Below are 20,011 nucleotides of genomic sequence, written 5' to 3' on the forward strand. Positions count from 1 at the left end.
TTTGGTTTCAACATACGTATTTTGGGAAGATACAAATGAAGGAAGGAGCAAGCTGTCTTGAGTGTTAGTTAGTTCTAGTTCAAGTCCAGCAGCAGCAGGTGAGGCCCCAGGCTGGGCAGATTCCCTCTTAACCATCCAGTGGAGGTATGTTTCTGAAAAGTGTGCAAACCACATTGGATACATTGAGTCCTGTTTAAAATGCACCACAAATAAATAACATTGATATAACGCTGAAGTTAAAAAAACTTTTTTCACAAGTTATTCTTGTTAATGGCTAAAACACCACCCATGAAGTAGGTGATATTGCCTCTGCTGTGCAGATGAGAAAACTGCAGCTCTCAGAGGATGGAAGAATGAATGACACATGGCGACATGAGTAATTATCTTTAACAGCAGCAAGCATCCCTGGAGCTGGGAGGGATTCAGAGCACCAAGTGCTGATCGTTCAAAAGATTTGGCACTGGCATCAGCAGCTCCCTCTACACAAATGAAATGAATGGCAAAACTAGGTTGCACTGATGTGTACTGAATGAACTGGACAGGAATTGAGAGCTCCAGGAGCTCAGAGAAGGGGAAGACTAGGAACCAGGGAAGTTGAGAAAGATGAGCCCAAGGAGGCTGAGCTCCAGTGGCCCTTGAAGGATATACAAGACATAAATCAACTGCAAGACTAAACAGAATGGGGAAGGGAGGCCAGGTGTGGTGCCTCATACCTGTTATCCCAGCACTTTGGGAGGCTGAGGTGGGCAGATCACAAGGTCAAGAGATTGAGACTATCCTGGCCAATGTAGTGAAACCCCGTCTCTACTGAAAATAACAAAAACAAACAAACAAAAAAATTAGCTGGGCGTGGTGGCCCACACCTGTAGTCCCAGCTACTCAGGAGGCTGGGGCAGGAAAATCACTTGAACCTGGGAGGCAGAGGTTGCAGTACAAAGAGATCCTGCCATTGCACTCCAGCCTGGGAGACAGAGCAAGACTCCGTCTTAGAAAAAAAAAAGAAGAAGAAGAACGGGGAATTGACAGAAACTGGTTCAGAAGAGGAATTAGCCTTAGGTGTCTAGCTTATGTGTGTTTTGTTTTGTTGTGTGGTTTTATTTGTTTTGTGGGTTTTCTTAGTCAGAGTCTTGCTGTGTTGCCAGGCTGGAGTGCAGTGGTGCAATCTCGGCTCACTGCAACCTCTGCTTCCTGCGTTCAAGTGATTCTCCTGCCTCAGCCTCCCCAAGTAGCTGGGATTACAGGCACGCGCCACTACACCCAGCTAATTTTCATATTTTTAGTAAAGATGGTTTCACGATATTGGCCAGGATGGTTTCGATCTCCTGACCTCGTGATCCAGCTGCCTCGGCCTCCCAAAGTGCTGGGATTACAGACGTGAGCCACCATGTCCGGCTGCCTGTGCGCACGTGTGTGTGTGTGTGTGTGTGTGCGATACACAGATTTTCTTCCACCTCTGCCACTCCTGATACAGCAAGACCAACCCTTCCCTTCCTCCTCCTCCTCAACCTACTCAACATGAAGACGATGAAGATGGAGACCTTCATCAAGATCCACTTCCATTTAATGAATAGCAAAAATATACTTTCTCTTCCTTATGATTTTCTTAATATCATTTTCTCTTAATACCATATTTTGGATGCTGTGTGTATTATATACTGTATTCTACTTTATTGTAAGAACATAGTATGTAATACACACAACATACAAAATATGTGTTATTCAGCCCAGGCATGGTGGCTCATGCCTGTAATCCCAGTACTCTGGAAGGGTAAGGGAGGCAGATCACTTGAGGTCAGGAGTTGGAGATCAGCCTGGCCAACATGGTGAAACCTGGTCTCTACTAAAAACTCAAAAATTAGCCAGGCATGGTGGCAGGCATCTGTAGTTCCAGCTGCTCAGGAGGCTGAGACAGGAGAATCACTTGAACCTGGGAGGCAGAGGTTGCAGTGAGCTGAGACTGCACCATTGCACTCCAGCCTGGGCCACAGAGCGAGACTCTGTCTCAAAACAACAACAATAAAAATATGTGTTAATCAATTGTTTACATTATCAAGGCTTCCAGTCAACAGTAGGTTAGTAGTAGTTAAGTTTTTAGGGATTCAAAAATTATATGTGAATTTTCAACTGTGCAAGGGGTGGGGCAGAGTAGCAGGTGCCACTCTTAATCCGCAAGTTGTTCAAAGGTCAATTACATACAAAAGAACATATATAGAGAACATATTTGTATCACATATAAAGAACATTTATATATAAAAGAAGTTTTTCTTCATATACATATATATGTACACACACACATAAAGAGAGAGGAAGAAGAGAGTACATAAAAGTCATCATTTAACCAAATCCGTCTTAGTGAATGAGCTTTTCCATGTAAATGGATTTTTCAGCCAACTGCAGTTTCAAATATCAAAATATTTTTAGTTAAACCCATTTTGGATGGAAGTATTTTCAAAATGAGATAATCCCTATAGACCCTGGCACATAGCACTCAATAAACATTATTTTTGTTGTTAATAAAATGTATTATGTATGTCCCTGCCTTAGAAATCAGAGTTAATATAATACACTTTAACTTCTGTTCATGGCCAAAGGTTGTCATAAACATTAATTATTTAATGGAGCTGTGAGTACAAGGATGTCTTGAGAGTGACTAGGGACCACAGAATTGTTGGTCTTTGCGTAAGACCACCCCAGAATGCAAGGCATGGCGAGTGCCGGGTCTGGTATTCAGTTCCCCTGTTTCTTCCTTTGCTGTCAAGCTGTGACTTCTCATGGCTGTCAATGTGCTTGGCCTGGTCATCCCTACCTCTTCCTATAATTTCCTATTTTGAATTGTTTATGAGCCGAGACATAAAACCCTTCAACTCTTACAACTACATTCTGACATTGATCAGCGCATTCATCCTTTCTCAGCCTCAGTTCCCTGTTTGTTCAGAAAATCTTGAAGTTTCCAGCTCTAAAATATGTGTTCATCTTTTTTGAGACAGACTCTCAATCTGTTATATAGGCTGGAGTATAGTTGTGCAATCTCTGCTTACTGCAACCTCCACCTCCAGGGTTTAAGCGATTCTCCTGCCTCAACCTTCCAAGTAGCTGGGATTATAGGTATGTGCCACCAGACCCAACTAATTTTTTGTATTTTTAGTAGAGATGAGGTTTCGCTATGTTGGGATCACAATATTTGCCTCAAAGGATTGTTGTAAGGATCAAATAAAAGAATACCTGTAGGCCGGGCGCAGTGGCTCAAGCCTGTAATCCCAGCACCTTGGGAGGCCGAGGCGGGTGGATCACAAGGTCAAGAGATTGAGACCATCCTGGTCAACATGGTGAAACCTCGTCTCTACTAAAAATACAAAAAATTAGCTGGGCATGGTGGCACGTGCCTGTAATCCCAGCTTCTCGGGAGGCTGAGGCAGGAGAATTGCCTGAACCCAGGAGGCGGAGGTTGCGGTGAGCCGAGATCGCGCCATTGCACTCCAGCCTGGGTAACAAGAGCGAAACTCTGTCTCAAAAAAAAAAAAAAAAAAAAGAATACCTGTATTAGTTTGCTAATACTTTCATTTAAAAAGTACCACAGACTGGTGACTTAAACCACAGCCATTCAGTCTCCCATAGTTCTGGAGACTGAAGTCCGAGGTCAAGGTGTGAGCCCGCGTGGCTTCTTTTCCAGCCTTTCTCCTTGGCTTGTAGATGGCCACCTTCTCACTGTGTCCTCACGTAGTTTTTTCTCTGTGTGGGCACATCCCTGGTCTTCTCTTTGTGTGCCCAAATTTCCTCTTTTTATAAGGATACCAGCCAGATTCTGTTAGGTCCCTACCCTAATGGGTTCATTTTAACTTAAATGACCTCTTTAAAGGTTCTATCTCTAAATATAGTCACATTCTAAGGTACTGGGGATTAGGGCTTCAACATACGAATTTGGTGGAATACAATTCAACCCATAACACAATCCACAAAAATGCTTTGCACATCATTTACAAATGGGAAGCATGGCTGCTATTATACCTCGGGGCAGAGGGAGAAGCTTGACAAATGCCACTGTCGTGGGTGTGCCACGGCTGGCACAGAACAGGTCAAGGGTTTGCCCTCCAAAACTGGTAGCACGGCTAGGTGGTCCCTTTGCATCCAACAGCTGGTTTTACAGCTGTGTCCCTTTAGCAGTTATTTACTGAGTGTCTGCCTTGCATGCCAGGCATGAACCAGGCAACCCAAGGGTTGCAGGGGTATAATCTGGTGTGTCTGCTGCATCAGAAATAAGTGAGTCAGGATATGGAGTGAAGACTTCCTGCTGTTCATCCTTGCTTGAGTGCTTCATGTGTACCATGCCCCGGCCACTGCCCATCTTCAGATGCATATGCCCCTTAATCGTCTCAACAACCCTCAGAGAACCAGAGTTAAAGCTCAGAAACATGTAATAAATTGGCCAAAGCCAGACCACTCAAAATGGCAATGTCAAGATTTGAACCCAGGTCTTCTGTGTCAAAGTTTGGCACTCCTTAAAGCCACAGTATTATCAGAAGAAAGGACTCCAGGGATAGAAAGAACCAAGGTTGTAGGACTCAGGGTCATGTACAGACATGTCATCTGGATGTTTCCTTTTAGAAACTCTGCTCACGGTTTAGGGGGCAATTTGGGGTTTTGTTACATAGACCTTTACAGTTGCTATAATATCAGGCCAGCATAAGTTAGGGCAGTATCAACGAGCTGGGGAGATGCAATAAATAAATGAACAAACAAATACAAACAATCAGAGATTAGAAGGAAACATAGAATTGGTAAATTTTGTCTTATTCTCTGCTCTGTGAGTCCTGGACATTCAGAGTAGGAGATTCACAAAGAGTGGTGTGGATCTATCCCAAAGAAAGACATAGCATCACTCTCATCCAGTTAACTATATCTCCCTCACCTCAGACTGAAATTATCTTTTCCATTTTTCTATACAAGGGGAAGATAAGATCACCCCAAATTTCAACTACCAGTAGGAATGCTGAACTTGATTTATTTTCTCATACTTGAAAAAGTTATCTTTGGTTCTAAGAAATGTTCACAGCATGAGGTAAAACTAGAGCTCTGTTAGTTATCTAATTAATAGCCTCAGCAGTGTGGCTCCTCAGAGCAAAACATTTCTCCCTACCAGCAAAACATTTCTACAGTTCCTATGCTCCTGTGGCAAATGCTTAGAAAAGGAGTGCTCTACACATCTAAGTAGGTGTTTACACAGGTTGAGTATTCCCTATCCATAGCGCTTGGGAGCGGAAGTGTTCTGGTTGCAGACTTTTTTTAGATTTTGAAATATTTGCAGATGCATCATGAAATATTAGTATCTTTGGGGTGAGACCCAAGCCTAAACATGAAATTCAGTTACATTTCATATACATCTTATACACATAAACCAAAGGTAATTTTATACAACAGTTTTATAATTTTGTACGCAAAACAAAGTTTGTGTATACTGAACCATCAGAAAGCAAAGATGTCAGCCACCCATACAGGCAATCTGTGGTTGTTTGGCAGTATCGTCATTCTAGACTCTGAAATTACATACTATTGATAAGCAGTTATTTTATTACACATATTCACAGGTAAGCAGACTTAACAGTAAAAAATATGACCTACATATCTGGCATGCACAGAAAATACATGTTGCAGCTAAAGGGAGCTGAGAAGGTCTTTTTTCCCTGGAAGATGCTGAATAAAGTGTGCTGTGTGCCTGCATTTTGATTGTGACCTGTCACAGGAGGGTTGGTGTGGTATTTTCCACTTGTGTTATTGGCTCAAAAAATTCGGATTTTGGAGCATTTTGAGTTGTAGATTTTGGGATTAGAGATGTTCAATCCACATAATTTTTAATGCAATCTTGTCATGACAATGTACATGTACCTTAGATAGGGCAGGGGCCACAGGAAGTCAAGTTAAATGCTGAAGTCTGTCTAGATATAATTTGATTGTGTCTGATGCAGGAACAAGACAGGAAAGTGGAAGAAACGAAAACCTACAAACAAGCTTTTGGAACTCAGATTCTGATTCACTGTCAAAATAAACAAAGGGAGGTCACGAGTTAAAGTCCTAGACTTCACAGGCCCTAGTAAGTAATAAGAATCTATTTAAATCTATAGAAACTATACTGCTATGATTTGGGGATTTGTCACCTTCAAATCTCATGTTGAAATTTAAGCCCTGGTCGGGCATGGTAGCTCCTGCCTGTAATCCCAGCAGCTTGGAAGGCCAAGGTGGGCGGATCACCTCAGGTAGATAGTTCAAGACCAGCTTGGCCAACATGGCAAACCCCATCTCTACTAAAAATACAAAAATTAACTGGTTGTGGTGGTGCACACCTGTAGTTCCAGCTACTGGGGAGGCTGAGGCAGGAAAATTGCTTGAACCTTGGGAGGCGAAGGTTGCATTGAGCCAAGATCACACAACTGCACTCCAGCCTGGGTGACAGGGAGATACTCTCAAAAAAAAAAAAAAAAGAAAGAAAGAAAGAAATTTAATCACCAGTGTTGGAGGCAGGGTCTAGTGGAAAGTGTTTGTATCATGGGGGCAGATCTCTAATGAATGGCTTGGTGACTGGCTTGATTACTTCCTTGTGGTAATGAGTTCTTACTCTTTTAGTTCCTCTGACAGTTAGTTGTTTTAAAAAGTTTGGCACCTCCCTCCTCTCTTTCCCTCTCATCCTCTCTCCCATGTGATCTCTACACACTGGCTCCCCTGAGGACAGTTTTGTGCTATGCACAGTAAACTTTCTAACACTTCTTTTTTGTAACACGGCTTCACTTTTGGTGGGTGGGGGGAATAAAGTGTTATTGCCCAGGCTGTATGCAGTGGCTCAATCTCAGCTCACTGCAACCTCCACCCCCAGGGTTCTAGCAATTCTCCTACCTCAGCCAGGTAGCTGGGGTTACAGGTGCATGCCACTATACCCAGCTAATTTTTTTTTTGTATTTGTAGTAGAGACGGTTTCACCATGTTGGCCAGGCTGGTCTCAAACTCTTGATCTCAGGGGATCCACTGCCTCAGTCTCCCAAAGTGCTGGGATTATAGGCATGAGCCACCATTCTTCACTGTTTTTAATTAAAAAATTAGTATGGTTTCTAGGTGTGCCAAAGTTAAGTTCTGAAGCACATTTTCAGGAACGCACTCAAAACATAATTGGTACTTTGGCTAAGGGAAAGCAGAGCACAGGATATTACACAAACTTGATGGAACAAACATATTTTACAAGACTGCCCTCCCACGCAAAGGGAAATTTATAATACCAATTTGCAATTTAGGAACTTACTAAAGTGGCTAGGTAATGGACCATCTTTTCCAAACAGCTATGAAGCCTTCCTTTCCGTCTTGAATAGGTTTCACCTCTCCTCCCAGGAAAGAAGGGAGAGAGTATGTGGCCAGTGCAATGGCTCACACCTGTAATCCCAGCACTTTAGGAGGCCAAGGCAGGTGGATCACCTGAGGTCAGGAGTTCAAGACCAGCCTGGCCAACATAGTGAAACCCTGTCTCTAGTAAAAACACAAAAAATCAGCCGGGTGTAGTGGCAGATACCGATAATCTCAGCTACTTGGGAGGCTGGGGCAGGGGAGTCGCTTGAACCCGGGAGGTAGAGGTTGCAGCGAGTGAGCCTGGGTGACAGAGTGAGACTCCAACTCAAAAAACAAAAACAAAAAAAAAAAAGAGAGAAGAAAAAAATACCAAAGATGGTCTATTAACACTTTTCTACAAGTCTTACGAGTTTTCACTCTTAAAATGGTCAGTATCACCATATAATCATGTAATTAGAGTACTTAAAAATTAATTGGACTTCTAATAATGAACAGATTTATAGTAGATAAAGGTGACTACTTAAAAGGCAAGGAATCTGCCTCTAAACTTGATGACAATAACTATTTTCAAAAGCAGAGTTTGTAAATCGTACTGCTGTGTATCTGATAGCTGCTTTGTTCCTCACTGACATGAAGCTAATTACTTAATGCACCCCAAGAGAAATCATGCTCTTTAATGGCTAAAGCAAACTTCCCTATTTTAAATTGGGGAAAAAATGTTACCTATAAAATGCACTTCCTTGGAGTCAAATGGTCAATAAATATTCATTGAGCATCCGCAACTACAGCTGGCATGCACATTGAAGACCAGGATTTACCATAATCAGAAATCTCATCAGAAACCTTCCCCTAATGGAGAGCCAGTGTTAGCAGTCAGATATACAAATCATCATTCACACTTTTCATGGTGCAAAAAAACACTAGAGGGAAAACGTTAAGGAATAAACTCAGGATGTTACTACTTCGCTCCTCACTAACAAGTAGTTTAGCACACAGATCTTTGTACAATCTTCTTGTAAGTTTTCCAAACTCTACAGAAGTTTGGAATGAAGCATTTTAACATTACTAGTAACATAGGAGAGACCTCCTCCTAAACTTGGTTTTTGTCTATTGCAGAAAAATCCCCTGTTCTAATGTTCCTGAGAAAGACAGCAAGGAGGGCCAGGGAGGTATTGATTAGAAAAGCTACATGGCAATCACCTTGAAGGTCCTTGGCCCTACTCTCCAGTGACTCAGCTTGTCCATAAAGATAAACCCAAACACTAGCAGAAAACAGAGGCGACCACCCTAGAACAAACTGTCTTACACCCCCAACACACATGCACAGGCTTGGCCTTCTCTGACCCAGGATCCCTGGCTCTGTCAGCAGCTTCCCCATTTATCCTCTTTGATTAGAACCAACCCCTGGATTTTTTTTGTCTGGGCTTTGGGGTCTCAGCCCCACTCAGTCCTTCAGTTATCTGGTGTTCCTCCATTGTCTTGAGCAAAATAGACTCCTCAACTACTGCTGGTTCCATGGAAACCCATCCTCAACCCCTACTCCATGTTCCCACAGTAAGGGACTTGTGGGCATCCTTGGTGAGTTGGGTACAACTGCACCCTGAGAATATTCATCAATATTGTCACCTCTTCAACAATTTTCAAAAAATAATATACTGATTGTTAACTCCTTCCCATGCCAGCTATTAAGGATATAGTGAGAAGATGCTAGAGGAAAACCCATGAACACCAAGGCCAATCCGCCTGATCCATGTGTGATCAGACAGGAAGGAGCCCAGAGTCAAATAGTGTTCCCCAAGCCCCCTTCCTCCTCTTGCCCCTGACCTTCAACCCCTATCCTTAGACCCAGACCAGCCCTCTGCTCAGAGGGAAGTTGCCCTGGGAAAAAGAGGGCAGAATTGGAGAGGTTAAAAAAAAAAAACCTTCATTTTTTGCTTTTTGTGTTTCCTCACATTCTTCCTGCAGACATAGGCTGGGAGGCCATACGGTGGAGGTATATTCCACAGGCGTTTAACTTACATGTTTATTTTACAAACCTGACCACCTCCCAGCCCCTCTGCAAACAGTAACTAATCACTACTCACAGACACAAGAGGCAGCCAGAGGCAGCAGACCTGGAAAGGCAGGAAGCAGGTGTCTAATTTTTTTCTCCTTTCAAAGGCCAGGATGTATGCAGGGCTGATGAAGGAAGATTTCTGTCCAAAGTCAAGAAAACATTTATTGCCACTTGCTAAGAATCAAGCCCTGTGCTCAATACTTTTAATATTTATCCTGTATCTTTTCTTTTTGTAGACAACTTGAGAAAGGAAATTTTTAGGAATGTAAATGTAAATTTGATCAAAGGCCTAGTTGCAATATTTATTAATTTAGCTGCAATACATGTTATAAAACACAATACATGTTATAAAACAATACATGTTATAAAACACATGCAATAATATATATACTTAGAAATATTAATTTTTGTACTTTTATTTCCTGTTTTAACTCTTCATGTGAATATTTGGCATGTGGCTTTATCATTATTAGAGCCAATTTTGAGCCCGTAACACAATTTTCTAGAGCACTTCACTTTTAGTTTACTAAATTGAGATATATAATTTTTGAGTCAATATATTATGTTTCCAATAGAAAATTGTGCCCAAATCACAACTATTCCATTTTTATAATTAACTAGAATAGTTGATTGCATTTATGTATCCTGTACATGACCTGCATACTTTGATTACTCTATTCTTTTCTTAGTTGATCTTTAAAAAAATCTGTGTGCAAGGACATTTGACAGCTGCATACTAATTATTAAACCTTCGTCAAATGTCTTCCTCTTTTTTTTTTTTGAGACAGAGTCTCACTCTGTCACCCAGGTTGGAGTGCAGTGGTGCTATCTCAGCTCACTGCAACCTCTGCCTCCTGGGTTCAAGTGATTCTCCTGTCTCAGCCTCCCAAGTAGCTGACATTACAGGCACATGCTACCACACCCGGCTAATTTTTTGTATTTTTAGTAGAGACAAGAGTTTACCATGTTGGCCAGGCTGATTTTAAACTCCTGACCTCAAGTGATCTGCCCACCTTAGCCTCCCAAAGTGCTCAGATTATAAGTGTGAACCACCACACCTGACCTGTTTTCCTTAATAGATTCTTTCTTTCTTTTTTTTTTTTTTTTTTGAGATGGAGTCTTACTTTGTCTCCAGGCTGGAGTGCAGTGGTGCAATCTTGGCTCAGGGCAACCTCTACCTCCTGGGTTCAAGCAATTCCCCTGCCTCAGCCTCCCAAGTAGCTTGGATTACAGGCGTGCACCACCATGCCTGGCTAACTTTTTATATTTTAGTAGAGATGAGATTTCACCATGTTGGCCAGGATGGTCTTGATCTCCTGATCTCGTGATCTGCCCATCTCAGTCTCCCAAAGTGCTGGGATTACAGGCATGAGCCACCATGCCTGGCCTAATGAATTATTTCTTAGGTGACTTCTATAAGCACAAATCTGGCATTCTTTAAGGTTCTTTCAGGCTTGTTAGATACAGAAAGCCAGGAGGTTCCTAGCAGTAACTAGAGATGTTATGCTATCTTAAGACCCAAGAATTGGAATAATATCTAATATTACTGAGCTTTTATAATGGGCCAGACACTTTTCTAAGTGTTTAACATGTGTTAACTCATTTAATCCATATAACAACCTTATATGTTGTTAGATACCATTACTGATCCTATTTAAAATAAGAGGAAACTGAGAAAGCAGGTAATCTGTCCCGATCTGAACCTAAGGAGATACCAGTCTCCATTTCTCTTACCTGTAATGGCTAGACAACTCGTGAGACCATGCACTTTGTTCCTTCTATTTAAAAAAAAAAAAAAAGTCTAGATTCTCAGTAGTTCTCAACTCTCAACCTAATTGTTATACCTTTAAGTTAATCTGTCATTTCCTTTGGGTCAATTCTAGGAGTTTATCTTTGAGTTTGATGTTTTGCAATTTCTCTGCTATGAATTTTTATTTTTTTTGTATTTGTTTATATCTGAGACCTATTTTTTTTTCCATTTTGAAAAACTGAGACATGATTTTTTTCAAACTTTGCTTCTACTTATTTCTCTCTATTTCCTCTTTCTGGAACTCTTTTAGTAATATGTTGGATTTTCTCATTATTTATTCCATGTGTTTTACCTTTCATTTTATATTTTCCACACCTCTGTGTTTTCTTATAACATTTTTTATATTCTCAACTCCAGTTCTCATCAACTCAAAATCCAATGATACAGTGCCTATATATTTTTTTATTTCTAAAATATCTATGTTGGGAAGGGTGCTGTCATGACATTGACATCACTTATAATGAGGTCCTAACCTGCTTCTCTATGCTTTTTAAACTAATGTACTACATTTCAGACTTCCCAGCAACAATCTTCCCTAATTCTTTTGGAAAACGTCTCTCTTCCCATTTTATTCAAAGATGTGGGGCTATCCCATCAGTGTCATGCCCCCTTGGCTGCAGGGATTGGCATGTGGCCCAGGCCAATGCAATCACAGCTCCTGCTCCCATTGGCCACAGTAATTGGTGCAGAGGTGAGCTCATGACTAAAGCTGGGCTAATTCTTCACTATTTTTCTAAGTGGAGTCAGTTGTAAAAGCTCCCTTTCTTTCTGGAAATGGGTTGACAAACTTTTTCTTTAAAGAACCAAATAGCTGGACACAGTGGCTCATACTTGTAATCCCAGCACAGGATTTCAAAACTAGCCTGGGAAACATAGAGAAACCCTGTCTTTACAAAAATTACAAAAATTAGCCAGGCATGGGGGCACATGCCTATAGTTCCAGCTACTTGAGAGGCTGAGGTGGGAGGATCACCAGAGCCCAGGAGGTCAAGGCTGCAGTGAACTGTGATCATGCCACTGCACTCCAGCCTGAGTGACAAGGTGAGACCATGTCTCAAAAAGAATGACAAAAAGGAAGGAAGGGACAGGGAAAGAATAAAGAAAGGAACGAAGGGAGGAAGGGAGGGAGGGAGGGAAGGAAGAAAAGAAGGAAGCAAGGAAGGAAGGAAGGGAGAGAGGGAGGGAGAGAGGGAGGGAAGGAAGGTTGGTTGGTTCAAAATAGTAAATATTTAAGACTGCAGGCCAAGAGGCAAAATTGAAGATAAGATGTAGGTATTTATAAAATGAGATAAAACACATTTCTGTAATAATTTTGTGGACAAAATTCAAAATATAGTAATAGCTGAGCACTTTCTTAGTCTAAGAGGTTTACTAATGAGAACAATATAATTCTTTTTTGTGGGATAACATTTTGCTGCTTTGGTGGTCAAAGATAGTGTTCTTATCATCAAAATCAATTGCAAATGTTCATCTGTTAATGTTGATCAGCAAAGAAATGTTACCTATTTCATCAGTGAAAATATATTTTCACACAATATCTATTAGTTGCCAGATACTGACATAAACCCATTAGCACATGATTTTACCGAGAATATTTATTGCTTGGGAGGCATTTGTAGAATTATGCTAGATTCTTCTCTTGATATTTACTATTTAGCATAATATTACATTTCAGATTAAATACTTCTAATTGAAAGTGAGATGGAAGCTCCCCAACTGCAGAGTTAAAGAGATTTTAAAATATGGAAATTTCCTTTGCATTTGTGTTATGGTCTGATAAACACTGCTAGAACCATAGTTTGAAATCAAAAAGTATATCTGCTACAAATTTGTGTGGGAATGGAGATTATTAACATTATTTCTTATTTTAACCATGGCAGCATGAGATGTATACATACAAAGCAGTTTGACATTACTGTGATTTAAACATTAGCTGTTGTTGAATGATAGTTTACTGAAGTTTAAGTTTTGCATAAAAGGGTTGTATTACCTGCTGTGCATGGTGGCTTATGCCTATAATTTCAGCTACTTCGGAGGCTGAGGCTGGAGGATAACTAGAGGCCAGGAGTTTGAGACTAGCCTGGGAAAGATAGCAAGATCCTGTCTCCTAAAAAACAAACAAGTAAATAAAAGAGTGGTTTTACCTTGCAATTTTAGAATGAATTCATTAAGAAACGTTCTTGAGTCTGTAGCAGAAGCTAATTTCCAAAGCTATTTAATGTTTAATAATGGGAGTTAAATGTAGTTATTTTTGTTCGGAAATTCAATCATAACCTATTTATGTAGGTGCTCTGTAAGTCCTTTCTCCTTTGCTACTTCTTCCAACAAATTTCATCCTAGAGCTAAAAAAATTGCAATAAAACTTTACGACTGATAAGTCATAGAACTAGTGTATGGGAGAGCAAGTCTGGATATTCAGCTTCTGTTTATGATGAAAATTCATGGAACTGAGAATGGCTATGCCCAGTAGAGTGCATTAAGCCGATTGTTGAAACAATTAGTTCAATAATACGACATATTCAGATGTTTTCCACAAAGAGCCTGCTGATGAGTAACATAATAAATGAAGGTTTTAAGTACCTTGCACTTTCATAAGCTTCGTAAATTTGTCCAATTCTTTCTGTACTCTACATATATTTTTACCATCGTCAGATGAAACACATCTTACTAGATGCCACTTCAGGCTGTACTGAATGTGTGCTTTTCCCAACCTCTTTGAAAATATTCTCACCCATAGTTCTTTCACACAGATGAAATACAGAAGTCAATTCTTCAGTTTCTTTAAATTTACCGCTAACTTTTCAAATAAATAACAGCTGAGCAGCATCAGTTACATTTATTGACTCATCAAGAGCCAAGAAAAAACACATGTGCCTTGGTTTTAAATTGACTATTAATGTTGCTCCCAATTTCTCCAATTCTGTAAGAAACTGTTTCTCACCAAAAGACCAATAGTTTTTAAGCAAGCTTATCATCACTGGCCGTATTTCTTTGGCTGCCGCCATAATATATGATTTTATTAACTCACTGTTGATAAATGGTTGTCCTTGCTGAACAAACAAATGAGTCATGTTAAAATGTACTTTGCAGCCTCATTTTCATTTTTTATTTTTGTGAAGAAATTTCGCTTGATGAAACATTCTATTTTAAAGGTGCTAATTTTTCTGACTCACTTTCCTGTGAATTGGGGATATTGTTGTGAGTGCTTAGTCTGGTAGCGTCATTCCATGTAGTATACATTTAGCACAGCTGTAGTGTCATTGCATAATAAAGATAATGGTTTGCCATCTAATCCAATAAAATAATCTACACTCTACTGCAGGCGTCCCCAAACTACGGCCCACGGGCCGCATGCGGCCCCCTGAGGCCATTTATCCGGTCCCCCGCTGCACTTCAGGAAGGGACATCTCTTTCATTGGTGGTCAGTGAGAGGAGCACAGTATGTGGCGGCCCTCCAACGGTCTCCAACAATGCAAAGTGACAGTGAACTGGCCCCCTGTGTAAAAAGTTTGGGGACACCTGCTCTACTGTGCTTTAAAAGTGTGACACTCGATCTCTTGACCTCATGATCCACCCGCCTCGGCCTCCCAAAGTGCTGGGATTACAAGCCGTCTCAAAAAAAAAAAAAAAAGTGTGACACTCAAAGCGTGCTTTTCTCTTTTCTTTGATATAACGGGGATGCATATGTAATAAGAAATAATGGGTCGGCTGGGCATGGTGGCTCACACCTGTAATCTCAGCACTTTGGGAGGCCAAGGGGGGAGGATCACAAGGTCAAGAAATTGAGACCAACCTGGCCAACATGGTAAAACCCCATCTCTACTAAAAATACAAAAATTAGCTGGACATGGTGGCACACCCCTGTAGTCCCAACTACTCAGGGAGGCTGAGGCAGGAGAATCCCTTGAACCATGGAGGCGGAGGCTGCAGTGAGCCAAGATAGTGCCACTGCACTCCAGCCTGGCAACAGAGCAAGACTGTGTTTCAACACCACCACCACCACCAACAAAGTCATGGTATAGTGATTTCTGTGATAATTGATACGCCATAGATTTAAGACTGTGTCACTGCTATTTGCAGTGTCTGGGACAACAATGCAAAGTGACAAGAGAGCCACATACAGTCTCTGTTACACTGACTTGACTCCACCCTGACAGCAAAAGCAGCCAAGCGAATGATCATGATTATGTTCCAGTAATACTTCCCAGATATGGAATTATGAATTTCATTAATTTTCCCATCACCCAGATGTGAAAGATTTTATTGAAATCAACCAGCAATGCTATTGCTAGCCTTATCATTGCTTTCAAGCCAGTATTAATCTCAAAGTCTTGAAAAAACACACCTTTGGCTAGTACAGATTTATTGTCATGAGTCAGCTATTCTTAGCAAAAATTCCAATAATGATAATACTAACAACAGTAATAACGAGTAGTGCTTACTGAGCATCCACTATGTGACCAGGATTACACTGTTTTGTATCTATTATCTCTAATCCTCACAGCAGCCCTGAAACGTATGTTATTTAACCCCATTTTACAGATGTAGGTTCAAGGAAGCTAAATAATATGTGCACAGTCATATCAGTTGGCCAGAACTGGAATCTGGAGTCATTTGCTCCTCATCCAGCAGTATGGCACCCATTGGTATAATAATGCAGAGGTCTTTGTTATATGAAATATTAATCTAAATTACTAAAGAAGGTTTAAACTTATTTTCTCCTGCTAATGAATATATACCTCTCTCTTCTCAGCAGAAGAAGACACAAGAATGTGGGGGTTGGAAAATTCCTTGAGTGTTGCAGGCTGTCCCCAGTGCAGTCAGGCTTCATACCTATGATTTGTTTATTTTGGACAACATGCATAAGTCACAATAATATGTCCTGCCTCTTTTTCCAAAGAAGGATGCTTAATAAGCATAAACCAAGAGACTGATGTTGAACTGCTCATAAATGCAGCCACAATTCACCAGTTGAGTCAGACATACGTATATTTACATTCTATAAAGCTTCATAAAGGCTATTAAGCCAATTAAACTGAACTTCTAAGTAACAGCTCAAATTGCAAGTGGGACGCTACAGTGTTAGTCTACTATAAAAGGCTCTTATTTCCTTATGTTATGTCATTGATTTCATTTCAGCAAATCACAAAATAAATGACCACTTCTGTTGGATAAACTAATTCAGAAGAATTTCTTTTGGGGGAGAATACAGACATACACGTGTGTGTGTGGGGGGGGGCGGTGTATTTATACACACACACACGTATGTATGTATGTATGTATGTTTGGTTTGTGTTATTTTGAGACAGACTCTTACTCTGTTGCCCAGGCTGATGTGCAGTGGCACTACCTTGGCTCACTGCAACCTCTGCAGTGATTCAAGCAATTCTTGTGCCTCAGTCTCGCAAGTAGCTGGGATTATAGGCATGAGCCACCATGCCCAGCCTGGAGATTTTGACAGACACCTTTGAAAAGGCTTAGGTGGATATTTTTAGTATTACTTTATTTTTAATTGTGAAAATACATTCAGTGCAGCAAGAGAGAATACCAAATCAAATTAACATTGTTATTACTGGAGTTTAGCCTTTTATTACTTTCTAGTGAGCATAGAAAGCAAGAGCGATTCTCCTTTTTCTTATTGTGGTAAATTACATATAGCATGAAATGTACCATTTTAACCATTTTTGAGTAAACAACCCAGTGGCATTAAGTACATTCACATTGTGCAACCATCACCACTATCCATGCCCAGAACTTTTGCATCTTCCCAAATTGAAATGCCATACCCATTAAACAACAGCTCTCTATTTCCCCCCTTCCCACTCACAGCCACCATTCTACTTTCTGTTGCTATGAATCTGACAACTCCGGGTATCTCATATAAGTAGAATCATACAGTATTTTTCCTTTGGTGACTGGCTTATTTCACTTAGTATAACATCCCCAAGGCTCATCCATATTGTACTATGTGCCAGAATTTTAAGGCCAAATAATAATCCATTGTATGTTTATACTACATTTTGTTTATCCATTCAACCATTGAAGAACACTTGAGTAATGTTATTTTATTTTAATTTTATTTAGAAATCCACCTAGGGATATCTCTTTTGAAATTCTTTTTTCTAGTGAAAATTTCCCTCTAGCAAATTCAGCACTGGGGACTAGCTGCTTCTGGCTTTTGAAGTGGGAAAGGCCTTTGGCTTTTGATTTGCTATTTTATCAGTATTTCTTGTCCCCTTGAACCTGTATGTTAAAGTAGGCTTACCTGTCTTTAAAATGAACAAACTGACATCCACTTACACGGATTCTTCTGTCCTTTTTCTCTCCCCACTATATGTTTTATCCTGCTAAAATGCTTTCTTTAGTTTTGTCCTACTAATGTTTAAAATTTTTCCCATCTCAGCCCTGACACCTACACATTACCTTATGATGGAGATATGCTACCATCACAATAGTTCTGCTTTTCCCTTATATTTGTAATTTAAAAGCAATTATAAGGCTGCACATGAAATATGACAGTAAAGGAACTGACTTTTGCACATATGTCTAATGAATAAGTTGTCCTTCAGAATTAGCACCTTCTTACAATGTCAGTGGAACTGTCTTCACATCTATTTTATGAGTTTTATTACTTTACAGTCTCAGGGTGCTTTTCATGGTTGATTACCTCCTCTGCTTTTTGACTCAATTTGGACACATCCCACCTTCTCTGATCCTGTCCTTGACTGTAGAACCAGAGAGAGAAGTGGAAGTGGAGGAATGAGGAAGAGGACTATTTCATGTACCCGCTGCTTGTCTATTCAAAGTACTTTTGTAAGTTAGAATTGGTTGTGCACCAGAAACCCCAGTAACAGCAAATCTAATTGCTGTAACTCCATAGCCCCAGATGCATACAAGGAAGCCATTTCTTTCTATCTTTTCCCCTACCTTCTCATTGCATCACTATATCCTACCTTTACTGCTGACTATATATACCATGTATAGTTATGCAGGTTGTGCACTGGCCAAAGGCACAATATCAAAGAAATACACACACACACACACACACACACACACACACACACATACATGCATAGGTAGATATACAGATCTGTATCATAACAATTTCCAGAAAGAAATAAAGAAGGTGCATTGAGGAAAGCGAGCCTTTTCCTGCTTCCAATCAAAATATCATAATGGCCTAGGAGCAGCTCTGCCTTTAAAGATCGCATGCTTGTATACCTTAAGATAAGGTCTGAAAAGCATGACTTAGTAGTGGCTGATACCTAATTCACAATTAACTGATTAATTCACTATTGCCTTACCGTATGTATTATTACTTATTATTATCACTATTCATTATCATTATTATATATTAATATATAATATATAAGTGATAATATATATAATATATATTTATATTATATTATATATAAATATATAATATATTAATATATTAATATATAACATATTACATATTATATTATATATAAATATATAATATATATTAATATATTAATATATAATATATTACATATTATATTAATATATAATATATTATATTAATATGATTTATATTATTATATATTAATATATATTATCACTATTATATATTATATATTAATATATAATATATAATACTAATATATATTATATATTAATATATATTATCACTATTATCACTATATATTATCACTTATCACTATAATTAATTCACTATTGCTCAACCACTGTATGATAATAATAAGTAATAATAATAACTTATTATTACTGGGCTTTCACCCAGCTCATTGGTTATTTTAGTCTAGAATACAAGACCAGCCTTAGACTAGACAAGGAAGGAATTGCCTACATCAGGCATCCCCAAACTTTTTACACAGGGGGCCAGTTCACTGTCCCTCAGACCATTGGAGGGCCACCACATACTGTGCTCCTCTCACTGACCACCAATGAAAGAGGTGCCCCTTTCTGAAGTGAGCCGAGGGGCCGGATAAATGGCCTCAGGGGGCCACATGCGGCCCGCGGGCCATAGTTTGGGGACACTTGGCCTACATGTTATAATATGGAGGCTTCTGTTCAAAACTATCTCCTCCATTGGCAGTTTTAGTATGCAAAATTCACAATAAAATCACTGAACTGGAGTGAACTTTTCAATAGAACCATGAAAACCAAGAGTCATAGGGTCCCCCAGCTCTTGTCCCACCCTGTCTCAACCATGCAGGCATTACCAATATCACACCACTTTCCCATTGTGTCTGGATGCCCTTCCCAACCCAGGGGTTCAGGTAACCCCACATTTCTACTAGAGTGGCATGCATATAAAACCTATTTGTCAGCCTTGAATTCTAGTCCAGGAGACTCATTAAAATACAAACACCTGGAAGGAAAAACACCTTCAGTCTTCACTAACACCTCAGGAGGACCTGTCACCCCAGCATATAACATGAGAGTCTCATTTGATGACTCTTTCTCCCCACTGATCTATACAATCAGCCATAACATCTGTTGCTCAACTTCCAAAAGAGCCCTCAAAGTTATTTCTATGCCCTTTCCACCATGACTCCTAGCTTTTCTCACTCCTGTCCACCTGAACTGTTGCAGCAGCCTTCTATGCACGAGCTTCTCCTGAGACTGCTCCCACTCCAGCCGATGCTGCCGGAAAACCTGCCTGGACGATGGGAGCTGCTGCTTGAGACAGTCATACCCCACTGTCCGTAGACAAAAGACCAGACTCTTATCCTGGTCAGGTTTAAGAAAATATTTTAAGGGTGACAACCAAGTGCATCTTAGGAAGGGAACTGGATTTTCTTAGAAAACGCTTTTATTAGCAGGTATAGATGAGG

At 40.0% G+C, this 20,011-nt stretch overlaps 1 pseudogene; it reads right to left on the reverse strand.

The window, feature by feature from the left end:
- Positions 1–18,512, reverse strand: part of LOC104650557 (protein ILRUN pseudogene) — a 61,174-nt pseudogene extending 42,662 nt beyond the window's left edge.
- Between the last annotated feature and the right edge of the window lie 1,499 nt (positions 18,513–20,011).

This window comes from Saimiri boliviensis, chromosome 1, assembly GCF_048565385.1.
Source record: "Saimiri boliviensis isolate mSaiBol1 chromosome 1, mSaiBol1.pri, whole genome shotgun sequence".
Lineage (NCBI taxonomy): Eukaryota > Metazoa > Chordata > Mammalia > Primates > Cebidae > Saimiri > Saimiri boliviensis.